At 41.0% G+C, this 18,217-nt stretch overlaps 1 protein-coding gene and 1 pseudogene across 7 annotated transcripts in view; both read left to right on the top strand.

Annotated features, from left to right (window-relative positions):
* The first annotated feature begins 310 nt into the window (after positions 1-310).
* Positions 311-18,217, top strand: part of NT5C2 (5'-nucleotidase, cytosolic II) — a 95,559-nt gene continuing 77,652 nt past the window's right edge. For 3 of the 7 annotated variants that reach the window (XM_040254338.1, XM_040254337.1, XM_040254339.1), the window contains exon 1: positions 318-377. The gene's annotated coding sequence lies outside the window, so the exon portion shown is untranslated. Of the gene's footprint in view, positions 378-18,217 lie in introns of all 7 variants that reach the window. The other 4 variants (XM_040254329.1, XM_040254330.1, XM_040254342.1 and 1 more) reach the window with 3 other exon arrangements.
* LOC120873502 lies at positions 593-8,985 on the top strand (annotated as a pseudogene).

Below are 18,217 nucleotides of genomic sequence, written 5' to 3'. Positions count from 1 at the left end.
AGGGTAAGCGTCGGAGTGTCAGTGAAGTAGTCCAGAGCCCTGCAGAAGGCCTAGGGCTGGAGACCTAAGGGACATGGAAGGGTTGTCAACGTGCGTCACTCCACGGCTCAGCAGCAGGCGATGTTCTGTTATTTGACGATCCCCAGACCCGCGCGAGGGACCGGGACGCAAGCCCGCCTCGCGCCCGCACTCCCGCAGCGTGGTCAGGGAGCGTCGCGGCGGCCGGGTTCTGCGGCGGAGCTGGGGGACGGAACAGCGCGCTGGTCCCTGGCAGGGCGCGAGCAGGGGGCGGTGCCAGGGCGGCGGGGGCGGGGAGAGCGCGCGCCCAGGAGGCTGCGGCAGTTGCGCGCTGGGATTGCTGCCGTGCGGCGGGGCCGGTGAGTGCGGCGGGACCCGCGGGCGGGCGGGGAAGGAGCGGGCGGGCGAGGGAGCGAGGTAGGGTCCGCGGCAGAGCGCGCGACCTGGGCCAGGGCCCCCCACCTGTCCCCGCACCGGTACTCGGCTGCTGCGCCCCTCAGGCCCCTCTGGTCTGAGTGCGCGCCCGCGGACCCCGCACCCCAGATTCCGCTCGCCCCCAACCCCAGGTCGCCCCATGCCTCAGAGCAGCCCCTTCCTCCGCGCCGCGGCGACACCCCCGGCCCCACGTCACGCTCGCGCCATTGTTCCCGGCCTTGGGCTCGCCGGGACCCGCCTTACTCTCTGAGCGCGGGCCCTAGCCTCCGCAGTCAGTCTTGCCGCGTTCCGGCCCTTTTCTCCGCTTTTCCCTCACGCTGGTGGTAGCCACCATCCCACCTCTGGCGGACACCCCTTTACTCAGTTCAGCTTATTTTTTCCTGCCGACGCCTGGCTTCCTCCTGTCCGCACCCAAAGCCTGCCTTTCCGCCAAGTTAATGGGCCTCCCCACCCCGTGCGCGTTCCCGGTCGACCCCCCGAGGAACTAGCGGGCAGCTGTGTGTTAGGATGCAAGGTTGACTGCGTTGTAGCAAGAACCACCAGAAATTGCCAACTGAAAGCCCACATGCCAGTTTGGTCGTTTGCAGCACTTCCTGGAAAGCTCACTTCGAATTGCAAGCCGCCACGAAAAACGTGCTAGTTCTTTCCCAGTGGCTCTCGAGTCCGGGGCCAACTGTCTGGTGGCAGAGCATTCTTTTCCTGGGGACCCCTGAAGCCCTTGAGAGCCCAGAGTGAGATGCGAATCTGAGGCCTGAAGCTCTAGTTACAAGCATGACGTTGGGGGCTTTGACTGTGGTAGGCCTTAGCTTTTAAAGGCAAGTAGGTAGAGTTGGGTGTCAGATGTAGCGAAGCTTCGGGCTCTTGTTTTGAGGATGCATTGTAAGTGCAGTGCTCTGCAGTGACTAGTCACCATTATAGGGTTGTTTTTGTGCGTGCGTGTGCGTGGTCCAGATTCTTCATGATTGAACTTGTTTCATATTGTTTATATACTGTTCATTTTGCCTCTTAAAGCAGTAGATGCAAACTCTGGTAACTGTAATGTGAGAGTGCCATTTATCAGTTCAGTCGCTCGGTCGTGTCCGACTCTGCGACCCCACGAACCTCAGCACTCCAGGCCTCCCTGTCCACCAACTCCCGGAGTTCACCCAAACCCATGCCATTTATCGTGGAACCGTAATGTTACTGAGGTCCTTTCAGATATTTATCTCGACACTTTTCAACATGGTTAGAATTTTTCCAGATGAAGGCATCCAGACCTGAAGAGGTTAAGTTCAAGAAGACACAGCTTGTAATTAAAAGCAGAACTCCACATGCTGGGCTGATGCTAGTGTGCATAAACTTTATTTTGGAAATGCTTTTCTATTGCAGTATAAGCCACTACATTTCGGTATGGCTTGCTGCATTATTCTCATCAACCCAGAATTTAGATTTTAGAATTTAATGATCAACTAATCTGTAAAATGAGAGAGCCCAAGGAGATGCTCCGCAAGGGTTCATTCAGCTCCAAGATTTGATTCCATTGTTTGAAAATTTATAATTGGCTACAGGTTTCCAAAAGTTTATAACTGTAGGAAGATTTATATAGATATTTACACAGGGTATCTGCAAGCCTGATTAGTTATTTCAGGTGTAGCTTCCTAAAGAAAGCCAGACTAAGTGGAATGTTGGCTGAAGGTTCATCTGCTTCTAGGCTATTTCTAATTTCTACTGCTTAATGGGGTAAAGAGAGGGCATAAAACTTATTTTTAAAGTACATCTTTTTATTGCTTGTCTTTCTTACTGCAAAGCAAAATTTAATAGTTAAAAAGATCCCCCAACTTTATCACATTATTTGTGACAAATATCTTTTCTAGTTCTTTTATTTTTTTAAGATTTATTTATTTTTTTGGCTGTAGTGGGTCTTTGTTGCTGTGTGGGTTTTTCTCTAGTTGTGGCAAACGGGCTACTCTCCAGTTCTGATGAGCAGCTTCTCTTGTTGTGGAGCACAGCCACAGTGGACGTCACTAGTTGTAGCACGTGGGCTCAGTAGTTGTGGTGAACAGGGCTTAGTTACACTGAAGCATGTGGGATCTTCCCACGGGACCAGGGATCGAACCAGCGTCCCTTGCATTGAAGGGCAGATTCTTAACCACTGGACCACCAGGGATGCCCCTTTTCCAGTTCTTATGTAAATATAATTTTTATGTAGTTATAATTCCTTTTACATACTTTAAATTTTGCACTTCCCCACATCTATGTATCTAGAGAATTCATCTACTTTTCTTCTGTGGAGGCTCCATAACGTGATTTTATGCCTAGTAGTCAGTCACTAGTGCCTAGCATATAGGCTCTCAGTAAATTTTTGTTGAATGATTGTAATATTTTGAGCTGCTTAGGCAACATCTCGGAACACAAAATGTTAAATATCTCCAGGACATACATTAAATGATGTATGAGCAGTAAAGGTGGTCAGTACAAAAAGGCATTGAGCCAGGAGATGGCATCACATATGTTTAAGGGCCTAGGTTTTGGAGTCTGTGTTTGAGACCTGGCTTGCCATACCATTTATGCACCCTTGGAGAATTAACCTTAAGAGAACTTCACTCAGTTTCTCTCACCATGGAAAACGGAAAAAATAGAACAAATTTCACAGAGTTGTGTGGGTTCAATGGGATAATTCCATTGAAGTAACACTAGCACCCATTAGATTCTCTATAAATGTTAGCTATTAGTGTGTGTGTGTGTTTTTTTTTTTTTTTTTTTTTTGGTTCAAAATGGAGAGATTACTGTAGGTTGGTGCCATCAGGGAAAACAGAAAGTGACACTTGAGAGTATGGAAAAAATGCAAAAGTGGATATATTGAGAGTTTGCTGAATAGATTGCTCTCACTAAAACAAAGAGTTTGGTAGATCAATAGTATGAAGTAAAACTGGAGAGAGAAATTCGAGTAAACTATTCACAAGATAGGATACGTGGGCTTCTTGCAGATAGAGCAGGATTAATGACGCAAGATAGCCCTTATGTACAAGTAGCTGGTGTTTGTTTCCTTTTGAAAGTTTAGCCCTGAAAAAGTTACTTGTCTTAAGGAAATTGATAGCAAATTGTTATGGAGTGTTAAGTCCTTGTCATTTGAACAGAGTAAATGTTATGTGACTTTTTACCATTTGAAGCAATTACCTTAAAGCAAATATCATTTGAAATTTGTGTCCTATGATTGGTTACCAAAGTTTGTAGTGGCTGTTTTCCTTTTCATGAAAAAGAATTTGAGCAGTACCGTGCCCCACCCAGCCAGCAAAATGGCAAGCAGAGCAGCAAAATGACCCCCCGTTTTGGTGAAATACAGAATCAGAATTAAATTGACTCAGTGTTGAACTGTTTGTTCTTTTGTGTGTTTCTTTTGGTTGGGAAGCATTATCAAGAGTGTGAGATGAAAAAGCCTGCTGTGTCAGGGTCTCCTTGGAAAGAGAAGGTTGACATCTGGTGCCTGAAGTTCAATGGTTGAATATATTCTGTGGGTTCCTTGTTCCCTGACCAGGGACTGACTCCGTGGCCCCTGCAGTGGAAGTGCAGAATCCTAACCACTGGACTGCAGGGAAGTCCCTGTTTATTTTATATGTATATATAAAATACATATATGTACATATAAAATATACATGCAAGTTCCAGAGGATAATGGAGGACAGAGAAGCCTGGCATCCATGAAGTCACAGAGAGTTGGACATGACTTAGCAGCAAAAATACACATATCAGCAAATTTGTTGGATATAGTAGGCCTGTCGTATCTGGCTGCAAATGGGGAAAAATCAGAAGGACGACTGTACTGTGCCATTTTATATAAGGAGCTTGAGCTCCTTATATCTGGGAATTTTGGTATCTGTGATGAGGGGGTGTGTGTCCTAGAACCAGCGCCCCCGTGGATTCTGAGGGACCACTGTGTTGGTATGTTTCCCTTTCAGATGTCCATGGAGTACATGTTTTTAAATGCTTCTTGGTTCAATTTAATGGGATTTCTTTTATATTTTAAATTTATTTAAAAATATGAAATATTTTAAAATACAGAATATAATGTAATCATCTTAATTACAGTTCATATTTAGTGTTTTTTCCCCCCCATATTAGTCCATGTTCTAATTGTGTAGTCTCTCTTTTCAATTTGCTGTGTTTTTCAAAGGGATGAAATTACCAGTGCAGTTAAGGCCTGGATGAACCCTTGCTGATACTGTTCCTCTTTTGCCCTTTCATGAATTTAGTAATTATTCCCATTATATTTGTATACTTTTACTAATATGTGTGTATCCATAGAAGGGTATATGCTCTTGTTTAATACGTTATGCACGTGATTCTCTTGTTTAATGTACTATGCACAATAAAAAACTTGTTTTTGATTCATTGTCTATTTTTGAAGATATTTTATGATAAAGCATTGATGAAAGAAGCTCATATGAAGATTTTTTAAATTTTTTTTATTTTTATTTTTTTTTACACACAATATCTTTTTAAATTTTTTGATTGGTTTATTTGGCTGTGCTGGGTCTTCACTGCTGTGCTTGGGCTTTCTCTAGTTGTGGCGAGCCGGGGCTCCTCTTCTTACAAGTGCTTCTTGTCGCGGTGGCTTCTTTTGTTGCAGAGAGCACGCTCAGTAGTTATGGCACACTGGCTTAGTTGCCCCATGGCATATGGAAACTTCCTGGACCAGAGATCGAAATGGTGTCCCCTTCATTGGCAGGCGAACTCTTAATCACTGGACCACCAGGGAAGTCCCCATATGAAGATTTTGGGGGGGGGGGTATGTTTTTTGAAGGGGGGCTATGTTTGACTTCTAGCCCAGCCTGTGTTTCCAGGTCTATCCCAATATTGAGGCTGTTCTTTTTAAAATTTATTTTATTGATATGCATTGATTTATAGCATTATATAAGTTTCACGAATATAGTATTTCTAATTCTGTATATGCTTTGCTCACCACCAAAAATGTACTGTCCATCGACCACCATATAGTTGATCTCCTTTACCCATTTCCCTTTTCCTCTACCACTGCCCCTGTGGTCACTAGTACCTTTTCTATCTGTGTTTTTGTTTGAGTTGGTTTATTTATTGTTTGTTTATTAGTTTTTTATATTCCACATATGAGTGAAATCATACGGTATTTGTCTTTCTCCATCTGGCTTGTTTCACTTAGCATAATATCCTTGATGTCCATCAGTGTTAGGGCACGTGTCAAGATTTCATTGTCTCATGGCTGAGTACTATTCCATTGTGTATATATGTATTATACACCATATCTTTTCATCCACTGATTCCAATCCTGGCTATTGTGAATAATACCAGAATGAACATAGGGGTGTGCATGTATCTTTTTTCAGATTAGTGTTTTCATATTCTTTGGATAAATATCCTTAGAAGCTGGATCATGTGGTAGTTGTATTCTTAATTTTTTGAGGGATGTTCATACTCTCTTCCATAGTGGCTATACCAATTTATGTTTCCACCAACAGTATATGAGGGTTCCTTCTCTCCACATCCTCACCAGCACTTGTTATTTCTTCTTTTTTTTTTTGATAGTAACTTTTCTGCCAGATGAGCAGTGATATCTCCTTGTGGTTTTAATTTTCATTTCCCTAATTAGTGATGTTGTTTAACATGGTTTTTGCTGCATATCCATGTTGATAGATATATCTTTAGTTCATTCATCTTAATTGCTCTATAATACTGCATTATGTGAATAACCCAGTTTGTTTATGAATATGTAGGGGTTTCTGCCTTTTTTGCTATTGTTAACCGTGCTGTAATAAACATTCTTCGATGTGTCATGTTATTTACAGGTGTGAGAGAGAATTCTAAGCCTAGGGAATTCTTAGGTTGTAGAGTATGAGGCGGAGAAGGCGATGGCATCCCACTCCAGTACTCTTGCCTGGAAAATCCCATGGACGGAGGAGCCTGGTAGGCTGCAGTCCATGGGGTTGCTGAGAGTTGGACACGACTGAGCGACTTCACTTTCACTTTTCACTTTCATGCACTGGAGAAGGAAATGGCAACCCACTCCAGTGTTCTTGCCTGGAGAATCCCAGGGACGGCGGAGCCTGGTGGGCTTCCGTCTGTGGGGTCGCACAGAGTCGGACACGATTGAAGCGACTTAGCAGCAGCAGCAGCAGAGTATGAGGATCTTCCCCTTTATTAGATAAGGCCGAATTATTTTCCAAACTACTAAACAGGAAATACCCATCAGCAAGTTGTGAGAGTTCCCATTTTGCCATATCCTTGCAAACATGGATATTGTCAGACTCTTCAATTTAAAAATCAAGCTCAATTCATTTTAACTTGCTTTTCCGTTTATTGTAATGATTTATTCTGTTTGCATCCATTTATTGTAAGATTTTTCTTCTCTGTAATTGCTGTTCATGTCCTTCATTCTTTTTTTTTCTGTTGCCTTATTTTTTTTTCCATCATTAGTTTGCAGCTCTTTATCTCTACTTTATATTAATATTCTCCCTACTATGATATTGCAGTGTCCTCTCAGTGTTTGATTGCTCTTTACTTTTTGTTGTGCATGAGTTTTACATTTAAAAAAAAATATGTTTATTTGATTTATTTATTTGGCTACACTGGGTCTTAGTTGTGGCAAAGTGTTAACAACTGGTGAATCCAGGTGAAAGGTGTAAGTGTATTCATTGAACTACCACTGTACTTTTCTGTAGGACTGAAATTTTTCAAATAAAAAGTTGGAATAAAAAATGTAAAACTTAAAAAACAGCCTGTAAACTTGGGTTTCCCAGGTAGCTCAGTGGTGAAGAATTTGACCAGGGATCAAATCCAGGGCGCTGGAGGGTTCCTTTCTTGCCACATCCTCACCAGCACTTGTTATTTTTTGTTTTTTGTTTTTTTTTTATTATAACTTTTCTGTCAGGTGAGCGGTGATATCTCTTTGTGGTTTTAGTTTGCATTTCCCTAATGACTAGTGATGGTGTTTAACATTGTTTTTGCCCTGACCAAGGATCGAATCCAGGGCCCCTGCATTGGGAACTTGGAGTCTTAGTCACAACCACCAAGGAAGTCCCAAGTTTTACATTAAAAAAAAAAAATTATTTATTTATTTATTTTTGACTGTGCTAGGTCTTTGTTAATGCGTGGACTTTCTCTAGTTGTGCAGAGCAGCACCTACTCTCTAGTCGTGGTGCACAGGCTTCTCATTGCAGCGGCTTCTCGTTGCAGAGCACAGGCTCTAGGGCCTGCGGGCTTCAGTAGTTGCGTCACACGGGCTCAGTAGCTGCGCGGGGCCCCTGGGCTCGGTAGTTCTGACTCAGTAGTTGTGGCGCGCTTAGTCAGTCACTCTGCCTGCCGTATGTGGGATCTTCCCTGATCAGGGATGGAACCCACATGACCTGCATTGGCAGGCAGATTCTTCGCCACTGAGACACCTGGGAACCCCAAGTTTTAGTTCTTTTTAAGTTTTACATTTTTATTCCAACTTTTTATTTGAAAAATTTCAGCCCTACAGAAAAGTGCAGTGAATACACTTACAGCTTTCACCTGGATTCACCAGTTGTTAACACTGCCATGTTTGTTTACTTTCATATATAGATTTTTTTCTCTAAACCGTTTAAAAGTAAGTTGTAGACATCATGGCACTTCTTCTCTCAAAAGATATATTAATCCTTAAATATCCGAAAAGCAATTTGGCCTATAAACCTACAGTATAATTATCACATTTAATATGAATACAATATACTCTAATACAATATAATACAATATAATCTAATATACAGTATTCACAAAGAGTGAGAACAGCCACCCAGATTTGCACAGCCTGGCTCCTTTGAGTATGAGTATGCCATGCGCTGGAAGGCACTTATTGAGATGGAAAAGCAGCAGCAGGACCAAGTGGACTGAAACATCAAGGAAGCTCGTGAGAAGATGGAGATGGAGGCTGCTCGCCATGAGCACCAGGTCATGCTAATGAGGCAGGATTGGATGAGGCGTCAAGAAGAACTTCGGAGGATGGAAGAGCTGCACAATCAAGAAGTGCAAAAACGAAAGCAGCTGGAGCTCAGGCAGGAGGAGGAGCGCAGACACCGTGAGGAAGAGATGCGGCGGCAGCAAGAGGAAATGATGCGACGACAGCAGGAAGCATTCAAGGGAACCTTCCCTGATGCGAGAGAGCAAGAGAGATGGATGGGTCACATGGCTGTGGGAGGTGCTGTGGGCATAAACAACAGAGGCGCCATGCCCCCTGCTCCTGTGCCAGCTGGTACCCCAGCTCCTCCAGGACCAGCCACTATGGTGCCAGATGGAGCCTTGGGATTGACCCCACCAACAACTGAGCGCTTTGGCCATGCTGCTACAGTGGGAGGAATTGGAGCAACTGGTGGAAGCCCTCCTGCATTCAGCCGTGCAGCTCCTGGAGCTGAATTTGCTCCAGACGTCGCCGATTCTGATAAAATTGCAGTGTCTAGTTTCCCAAAACTCTTAAAAGAAGGAACCTTTTTGAACTTAGCCGAATTCTACTCTGGAAAAGTGTTAGGGATTCCTCCCAATAGTTTAGGTCTTCCCTGCTTGTAGCACTCTAGGGAGTATGTTGGAGGCAGAGGGTAAGAAAGGGGTGCTATTTAACAAATGAGTTCTATGTGGTATGTCCTTTCACTAATCAATTCTGTGAAAATGGCAAAATGGATCCAGTTAGAGCCCCATTAATCTTAATCATTCCACTCTTTGTCCACCCTGTTCTATTTGCTTTCGATAAAGAATCTGCCTGCAATGCTGGAGACCTGGGTTCGATTCCTGGGTCAGGAAGATCCCCTGGAGAAGGAAATGGCAACCCACTCCAGTATTCTTGCCTGGAGAATCGCATAGACAGAGGAGCCTGGCAGGCTACAGTCCATAGGGGTCACAAGAGTCGGAGACGACTTAGTGCACTGTCTCTGTCTCTCTCTCATACAGTGTGTATTAAAAATTTCTCAGTTGTCCCAATAGTGACCTTTATAGTTATTCTTCAGCCCCATCCCTGGTTCAGGATCATGAGTTGCATTTAGTTACCATGTCCTTTTAGTTACCTTTAATCCACAACAGAGCCCCAGATTTTTGTTTGTTTTCATAATATTGATGATATTTGAAGAGTCCAGGTCAGTCGTTTTATAGAACATCCCTCAGTTTGGATTTGTCTCATCATTTCCTTGGGTATTTAAATTCAGATCAAATGTTTTGGCAAGTATAAACTATAAATTTTAACCTAGTCAAATTTGTCATCTTTTCCTTTATGGTTTGTGTTTATTATACAAGAAAGTCTTCTCTACCTTGATGTCATAAGGCTTTTCATAATTTTTTATTTTCTAAAAGTTATATGGTTTTGCTTTTTTTATATTTAGGCTTAGATGTTATTTTTTCTGCTTTAATGTGTTCAATTAGCATTTGTGTTGCTGCTGCTGCTCCTGCTAAGTCGCTTCAGTCGTGTCCGACCCTGTGCGATCCCATAGACGGCAGCCCACCAGGCTCCCCTGTCCCTGGATTCTCCAGGCAAGAACACTGGAGTGGGTTGCCATGTCCTTCTCCAATGCATGAAAGTGAAAGTGAAGTCGCTCAGTTGTGTCCAACTCTTAGCAATCCCATGGACTGCAGCCTACCAGGTTCCTCCATCCATGGGATTTTCCAGGCAAGAGTACTGGAGTGGGGTGCCATTGCCTTCTCCAGCATTTGTGTTACACATTCTTTTTCTGCCATTGGTATGAAATTACTCTGCAAATTCTAAAGACTGGTAAATAACATGAAGGTGTAACATTGGGATCTTTCACAAATCTGAAATCAGTGAATGCTGTGTTCTTAGCCTTAAATTATTGACTTTTGCAATAGGTTTGATAAAGTAATCCTAGGAGGAACTGAGAGCTTTCAGGAAAGAAAGAAACCTATAGACAGTAGGTTATATTTAGGATACTTAGATTGACATGAAAAAATGTGTGAAATTGTATAGCCTTTGGCATTTAATTGACACTCTGAAGTTTGGACTCTAAAAGTAGAAACCTACTATAACATTCCTTCAAACATAAAGTATTTACTACATTGTGCAGAAGTCATAAGTATGAAACATTATGGTCTCTAGTATTATAAATATAATTTATCATGCACTGTGTGCGAGCCACTGTTCTTAGTATGTTGCACTTATTGATGCATTAAATCTTTGTTCAAACTAACCATTTTGGAGTAGAAAAAGCTGAGGTGATTGTATAATTTGCTCAGTTTCAGAACTAATTTAGCATTTGAACCAAGTTTCAAGCTTGATCAGAATGGCTCCAGAATCTGCACTCCTTACTACAAGTTTGTTTCTATAATCATGGTCAAATTATTTAACTTCTCTATGCTGTTTTCTTCTTTGCATAATGAAGATAATGGTACCTAATTCATATGGTTGTTGTGAGAAGTCAGATAAAATATGTATAGAGCTTAGATTAATACATGAAAATAAAGTGAGCGCTAAATAAATGTTTTATTGTTGTTTAGTTGCTAAGTTGTGTCCAACTCTTTTGTGACCTCATGGACTGTAGCCTGCCAGGCTCCTCTGTCTGTGGGATTTCCCAGGCGAGAATACAGGAGTGGGTTGCCATTTCTTTCTCCTAAGGATCTTCCCCACTCAGGGATCGAACCCATGTCTCCTGCACTGGCAGGTGAATCTTTATTTCTGAGCCACTGGGGAAGTTAGCTATTATTATGTTAGCATTACTAAAACATTGAATTTATACATATCTCTGAATTTTTTAAAAAATTGTTTATTTTTTTTGGCTTCTTTGGGTCTTCATTGCTGCCTGAGGGCTACTCATTGCAGTGGCTTCACTTGTTGCAGAGCACCAGCTCTAGGGAGCATGCTGCTGCTGCTAAGTCGCTTCAGTTGTGTCCGACTCTGTGCGACCCCATAGACAGCAGCCCACCAGGCTCCCCCGTCCCTGGGTTCTCCAGGCAGGAACACTGGAGTGGGTTGCCGTTTCCTAGGGAGCATGGGCTTCAGTAACTGTTGAATTGTTACACAGGCTCAGTTGCTCTGCTGCATGTGGGGTCTCCACACACTAGCGATTGAATCTGTGTCCCCTCCATTGGAAGGCTGATCTTAACGACTAGACTACCAGGGAAGTCCCATATCTCCGAATTTTCATCAAATAAGTGATCTAAGCCATATATATGAATGTATATAATAAAAAAGTAGAACTATCATAGTGATTATTGTGGCGCCCAGGCTCCAGAGTGCTCGGGCTCAGTAGCTGCTCCTCTTAGGCCTAGTTGCTCTGCAGCACGTGGGATCTTCATTCCCTGAAGAGGGATTGGACCTGTACCCCCTGCACCACAAGGCAGATTCCTGACCACTGGACCATCAGGAAAGTCCCCATCAGCTTTTTAAAAGGATATTCATGAATCATTACTAAATCATCCATTGCAAAGTATTATATGTTAGCTGAATGCAAAAACAGTTCAGCTCTATTACCTTTATGCTTTTGACCTTAGCTAGTTATAGCAGTGTTTTGAAGAAATAAAAGTCATATGGTGGTCCCCCCTCATCCACAGTTTTGCTTTCCACAGTTTCAGTTACCTGCAGTCACAGCCAGAAAATATTACGTTCCAGAAATAAACAATTCATAAGTTTTAGATTTTGTAATGTGAGTATGCCATTCTGAGTAATGTGGTGAAATCTTGCACCGTCCTGTCCGAGATCTCCAATCATTGACCTCCTTATGGCCCAGTAATTCAGAATAATCCTCCTCCTGACGTATCATCAGAAGATCAAGAGTAGCCTAACTAACACTGTCACAATGCCTACATCACTCACCTGCATCTCATTACTTAGGCATTTTATCATCTTATGTCATCACCAGAAGAAGTATGAGTATGGTAGAGGAAGATATTGAGTGAGAGACCACGTTCACATAACTTTTGTTACAGTTGTGTTGTTGGAATTGTTTTATTATTAGTTATTGTGGTTAACATGCCTCTTGATGTGCCTAATTTGTAAGTTAAACTTTATTGTAGGTATATATGTATAGGAGAAAATATAGCTTATATGGCATTGCATACTATCCAGTTTCAGGCATCCACTGGAGGTCTCAGAACGTATCCCCTCTTGGATAAGGGTTAGGGGGCTGCTGTACTACGTATTCTCAAGCAGTCATTTAAAATGCTTTCTTTACATGCTCTCTTGTTCCTTTCTGTCAACAACTATGTTATTGTTGAAGGTCTGGTATTACTCAGAACATTCAGTTGAAAGCAACCTTCATATATGGATGAATTCTGTGTGATGTGGCAGAGGTAATGAAATTCTAGGAGTAGCAGCTGTAAAGTGTTGAGGATAACATAAAATTCAGGTCTTTTTTGGTCTGTTTTTGGAAGTTTAGGAACACATGCAATACATTCACATTTTCTAGTTACGGTTTCGGACTAGAGATCGGAGCATGTTGTTGTTTGAAGAAGAAAAACAAATTGTCCTGGCAACAGGTAGTACATTTCTCATTTGACAAGATCTCTTCTCAGTTTTGTTGTTTTCCATCAGAGAACAGGGAACCTTTTGTTCCAAGGCCTGCTGTCGAAATGTTAGCAAAATACTATAGTAATCAAACTAAGAATCTTATGCGTTTCTGAACTAAGAGTAAGATTTCATGAAGAGTGATTTAGAGCATTAGAAAGAACCTGTGTAATAGTCTTGCATTTTCAGGTGGACACAAATGAGCTTCTGAAAGCGAAATGTTCCAAATGTAGAGGTGTAAGAGTTTATTTCTGCCTGTGTATTTCAAGTCTGCATTTCAGGGAACTGAGGCTACAGCAGTGAACAAAACAAGTCTTAGCCTAGGGGAGCTTGCATTTTAGAGAAAATGACTTGGCAGTACACAACTGTCAAATATGTTAAATCTAGAAGTGTCAATCTTCAAAAAAGAAAAATAAAGTAGGGTAAGAGAATAGCTAGTGATATGTGTGGATAGGTAAATGAGATTTTATTAGTTGGAATTTGTTAGCCATCTGTATCACTTGATGTGTAAACTTAGTCTTTTACACAAATGTAAAATATGGGCAAATGATAGAAAGAATGAAAAATGAGCAAAAAACTCTTCTTTACAAACTAAAAAGATAGGGGTTAATGAAACATTTAACGTTTATACATGACACACTTTTAAGGAGTCTTACTGGAGAAGGAGTTGGCAACCCACTCCAATATTCTTGCCTGGAGAATCCCATGGACAGAGGAGTCTGGGGTTACAAGAGTCGGACACGGCTTAGCAAGTAAACCACCACCACCACCCAAGGAGTCTTACTTTTGGGGAGAAATTAATATTTCTTCATCTTAAATTATGTGATTATTGTCTTTCATGTGTTTTATGATTAGAAGAAACAAAGGTTACAAGAATACTTGCAAAGCTGTATTTTATTTCAAAGTGCTGTTCTTTGATTTAGAGGTGGCCCTATTAACTACATAAACAGTGATTTAGATTTTTAGCAGTATTATTAGACAAATTATTAGACAAATTAATTTGGATCTGGCTTCCCTTGTTTTCTAGGGACTGTATTTGTAAGTAAATTGGTTTGTGGTCTTGTTACGGAAGGGTCCCTTGATGGCAACATACTGATGTAACCAACTAATGTACCTCTACATTTTCTTGGTTTTACTGCTCATCTGTCAAGGATTAGGATTATCAAGAGTCATGTGTAAAATGTTAGTGTGATACCGGGCGTACATATGAACAATATAGCTTTAACTTTTCTTTTTTAATTTACTATAGTAAACTATAATAGTTTAATATGTGTAATATTCAGTTACTAATGATAAAGAGTCCACCTGCCAGTGCAGGTGAGCAGGCGACACAAGAGACACAGGTTCGATTCCTAGACTGGAAAGATCCCCTGGAGTAGGAAATGCACCTCACTCCAGTATTCTTGCCTGGAAAATTCCGTGGACAGAGGAGCTTGGCTGGCTACAGTCCATGGGGCTGCAAAGAGTCGAACACAACTGAGCACAGCGCAATATGCAATGAAAGTTGTATTTTTGAAAATAAATTTCAGGCTAAAGTGAGGAAATTTGAAAAAGCCATTTAAAAGTATCCTTTCCATTCAAGTCTCAGAGCAGTGTTCATTGTTCTTAGAATGAGAATGGTTGATTATAAAACTTATAAATTCCTAATTTTATATTGGAAACACAAAATAATTTGCAGTGAAATTTAGTAGAACACTAAGTGTTCGTATTACTGTTATCATTATATATTGCCTACAGTGATATACTTATTCCATTGAAAAATGAATATTTGGTTCAAACTGCTGTGTGAATTAAACAGTTTGCCTGATGGATCTGTGCTACATACTGTATTGAAGTGCTACTCACTTCGTTCCAAGTGAGCTACTGGCATGACCTGAAACAGACGTTAAAATGGCCTTGCTAACCAGGCTGCAGATTACTCACAAGGCTTACCCTGCTGTTTCAGTTACTCTGCTTCCTGTTTTCAGAAGTTGCCTAGAGCTTTGGGGGCAGCTGGTTTCCCTTCGTTTGGGGGAGGGTGGTACTGGTGGTGAAGGGAACTATAAATATGTATGTTTTGCCTAGGAAATATTTTTAAAGTGTGATACTAAAGTATTTTGAATGCCTGAGAGTTCATTTCAGTTGTTACTCTTCAGATACAACTACTTTGCAGGCTGGATATTTTATATTGAAGCAAAGTACTGTTTCAGTATAAGCTGTAGCACTATTGCTTGAAAGGAGCTAAAATTTGAGCCTTTTAGTCAACATTAGTCACTGCTGTACCTTACTGAAAAAACTACTCTTAAGCTTGACACTGTAAACAGGTGACAAATGAAATGTTTAGCTATTTATTGGAGCACTCTTTCTTTTGCCATATGATAATCATCTGTAATTTTATTGTTGCTATGAAAAATAGTTCAGCATTAGATAGGCTGGCTCTGTGAACAGAGTCCAAAAGTCTGTCACAGTAACACTTATGTGTGTTAGATAAGATCATAGGAAAACTGTCAAGTAAGGAACTTTTTGAAGATGATCTAAGAAAATCTCACCCCTTAGCCTTCACAAAACTGTATAGACTTCATGGCAGATTTTATTTCATATTAATGATTATATGGTTAATCATTTATTTTTATGTTTTTTGTTGAATAAATTTTTATGTTACCTTTGCTGAGACTTTGTAACTTGAATTTTTAAAATAAAATGTGTTTTGTTTAGTCCATGAATGATCCAAGAAGGTGCTTTGAATTTTTCCTATAAATAATTTGAAGAAAGTAATAGAAAAAGAAATTAAAATATATGGAGGAACTCTTTTGTTAGTATAATTACTACTTATAATTTGTAAGGAAAGAGGGAAAGAAAAGCCTGCCATTTTAAAAACAGTTTTATTGAGGTATAAATACAACAAACTGTATATATTTAGAGTATACAATAAATTTTGACATATGTGTATAGCCATGAGACAGTCACCGTAACTGAGGTAATGAACATATCACACCCAAAAGTTTCCTCGGGCCCTTCCACCTCATTCCTCACTCCAGGCAACCACTGATCTGCTTTCTATCACTGTAGATTAGTTGGCATTTTCTAGAATTTTATATAAACAAAAACCATATAGTGTGCACTCAATTTTTTATCTTCTTTCACTCAGCATAATTTTGAGATTAATTCATGTTGTGTATCAATAGTTATTTCTTTTTTATTGCCTAATTGTATTCCATTGTGTGGATAAAAGACCATATGTATCCATTCACCTGTTCATAGATGTTTGGGTGGTTTTCACTTTCTGACTATTACAAACCAAGCTGCTATGAATATTCATGTACAAGCATATGTGTATGTATGCTTTCATTTCTCTTGGACAGTTACTTAGGAGTAGAAAGATTGGGACCTAGAGTAGGTATGTTTAAAAGAAATGCTGGGAGTTCCCTGGTGGCCTAGAGGTTAAGATTCTGGGCTTTAACCTGCTGTGGGTCTTGTTGAGTCCCTGGTCAGGGGACTGAAATCCTACCAGCTATGCCGCATGGCCAAAAAAGAAAAACAACAAAAAAGAAATGGCAAATTGTTTTCCAAAGTGCTTGTCCCCTTTTTTTTTTTTCCAAGTTCTCACCAGCCATGTATTAGAGTTCTAGTTGCTGCTCTATATCCTCATTAAATTTGGCATGGTTAATCTTTTTGTTTGTTTGTTTTGGCCACACTGTATGGCATGCAGGATCTTAGTTCCCTGACCAGGGATTGAACCCTGTGCCCCTTGCAATGGAATCACAGAGTCCTAACCCCTGGATCACGAGGGAAGTCCCTGGTCAGTCTTTTTAATTTTAGATGTTGTAATAGGCATGTAGTAGAATCTCATTATGGTTATAATTTGCATTTCTTGTGCTTATTTGACATCTGTATATCTTTTATGATGAAGTGTCTGTTCAAGTATTTTACCTGTATTTTGATAATTAGATTCTTTGTCTTATTGTGTGTTGTTTTTTTTAATGATTTAATTTATTTATTTTTTGGCTGTGCTGGGTCTTGGTTGCTGTGCGGGGTTTCTCTTGTTGCAGAGCTGGGGCTGCGTTCCAGTTGTGATCACGGGCTTCTCATTATGATGGCTTCTCTTGCTGTGGAGCAATGGGTCCTAGGGCACTCGGGCTTCAGTAGTTGGCAGCATGAGGGCTCATGCTGTAAGAGCTGGACCATAAAGAAGGCTGAGTGTTGAAGAATTGATGCTTTTGAACCATGGTATTGGAGAAGACTCTTCAGAGTCCTTTGGACTACAAGGAGATCAAACCAGTCAATCCTAAAGGAAATCAGTCTTGAATATTCATTGGAAGGACTAATGCTGAAGCTGAAACTCCAATACTTTGGCCACCTGATGAGAAGAACTGACTCATTGGAAAAGACCCTGATGCTGAAAAGATTGAAGGCAAGAGGAGAAGGGGACTACAGAGGATGAGATTGTTGGATGGCATCACCGACTCAATGGACATGAGTTTGAGCAGGAAGTTGGTGATGGATGACAGTGAAGCCTGGCATGTGGTAGTCCATGGGGTCACAAAGAGTTGGACATGACTGAGCGACTGAACTGAACTGCAAATGTTTTCCCCCTGACTGTAGCTTATCTCCCCCTTCCCACCTAAAGAGTGATAGAAAACACTTTAATGGAAACACAATATGAAAATAAAATTTTGTTTCATTTATGTCCTCTGTTAACATGAAGAGAGACAAGTGGAATATATAAACAGAGCCAATATTTAAACTTCCAAAGGGAATGAAGTATTTTTGTATCGCTCATATACATATAAACCATAATGTTAAGAACATGACATGTAATGCTAACCTACTAGTAAGTTGATTTATTGTTTATCTATCATATGCTCACTTTACTGAGGTCTGTGAACAAATGCTGTTTCCTTATAGATTTGAGTGTTGAGTTTCAAGCCAGCTTTTTCAGTCTCCTCTTTCACCTTCATCAAGAGGCTCTTTAGTTCCTCTTCATTTTCTGCCAGTAGGGGTATCATCTGCATATCTGAGGTTGTTAATATTTCTCCCAGCAATTTTGATTCCAGCTTTTGATTCACCCAGCCTGGCATTTTGCATGATGTACTCTTCTTAGAATTTAAACAAGCAGGGTGACAATATACAGCCTTGTCATACACTACCACATGCCAGGCTTCACTGTCATCCATCACCAACTTCCTGCTCAAACTCATGTCCAGTTTTGAACCAGTCCGTTGTTCCGTGTCTGGTTTTCAAGTAGCTTCTTGACCCACATATAGGTTTCTCAGGAGACAGGTAAGGAGGTCTGGAACTCCCATCTCTTTAAGAATTTTC

The sequence above is a fragment of the Oryx dammah genome, unplaced genomic scaffold, assembly GCF_014754425.2.
Source record: "Oryx dammah isolate SB20612 unplaced genomic scaffold, SCBI_Odam_1.1 HiC_scaffold_14, whole genome shotgun sequence".
Classification (NCBI taxonomy): Eukaryota; Metazoa; Chordata; class Mammalia; order Artiodactyla; family Bovidae; genus Oryx; species Oryx dammah.
The sequence above is the reverse complement of the archived record's forward strand: the minus strand, read 5'-3'. Positions and strand labels throughout refer to the sequence as shown.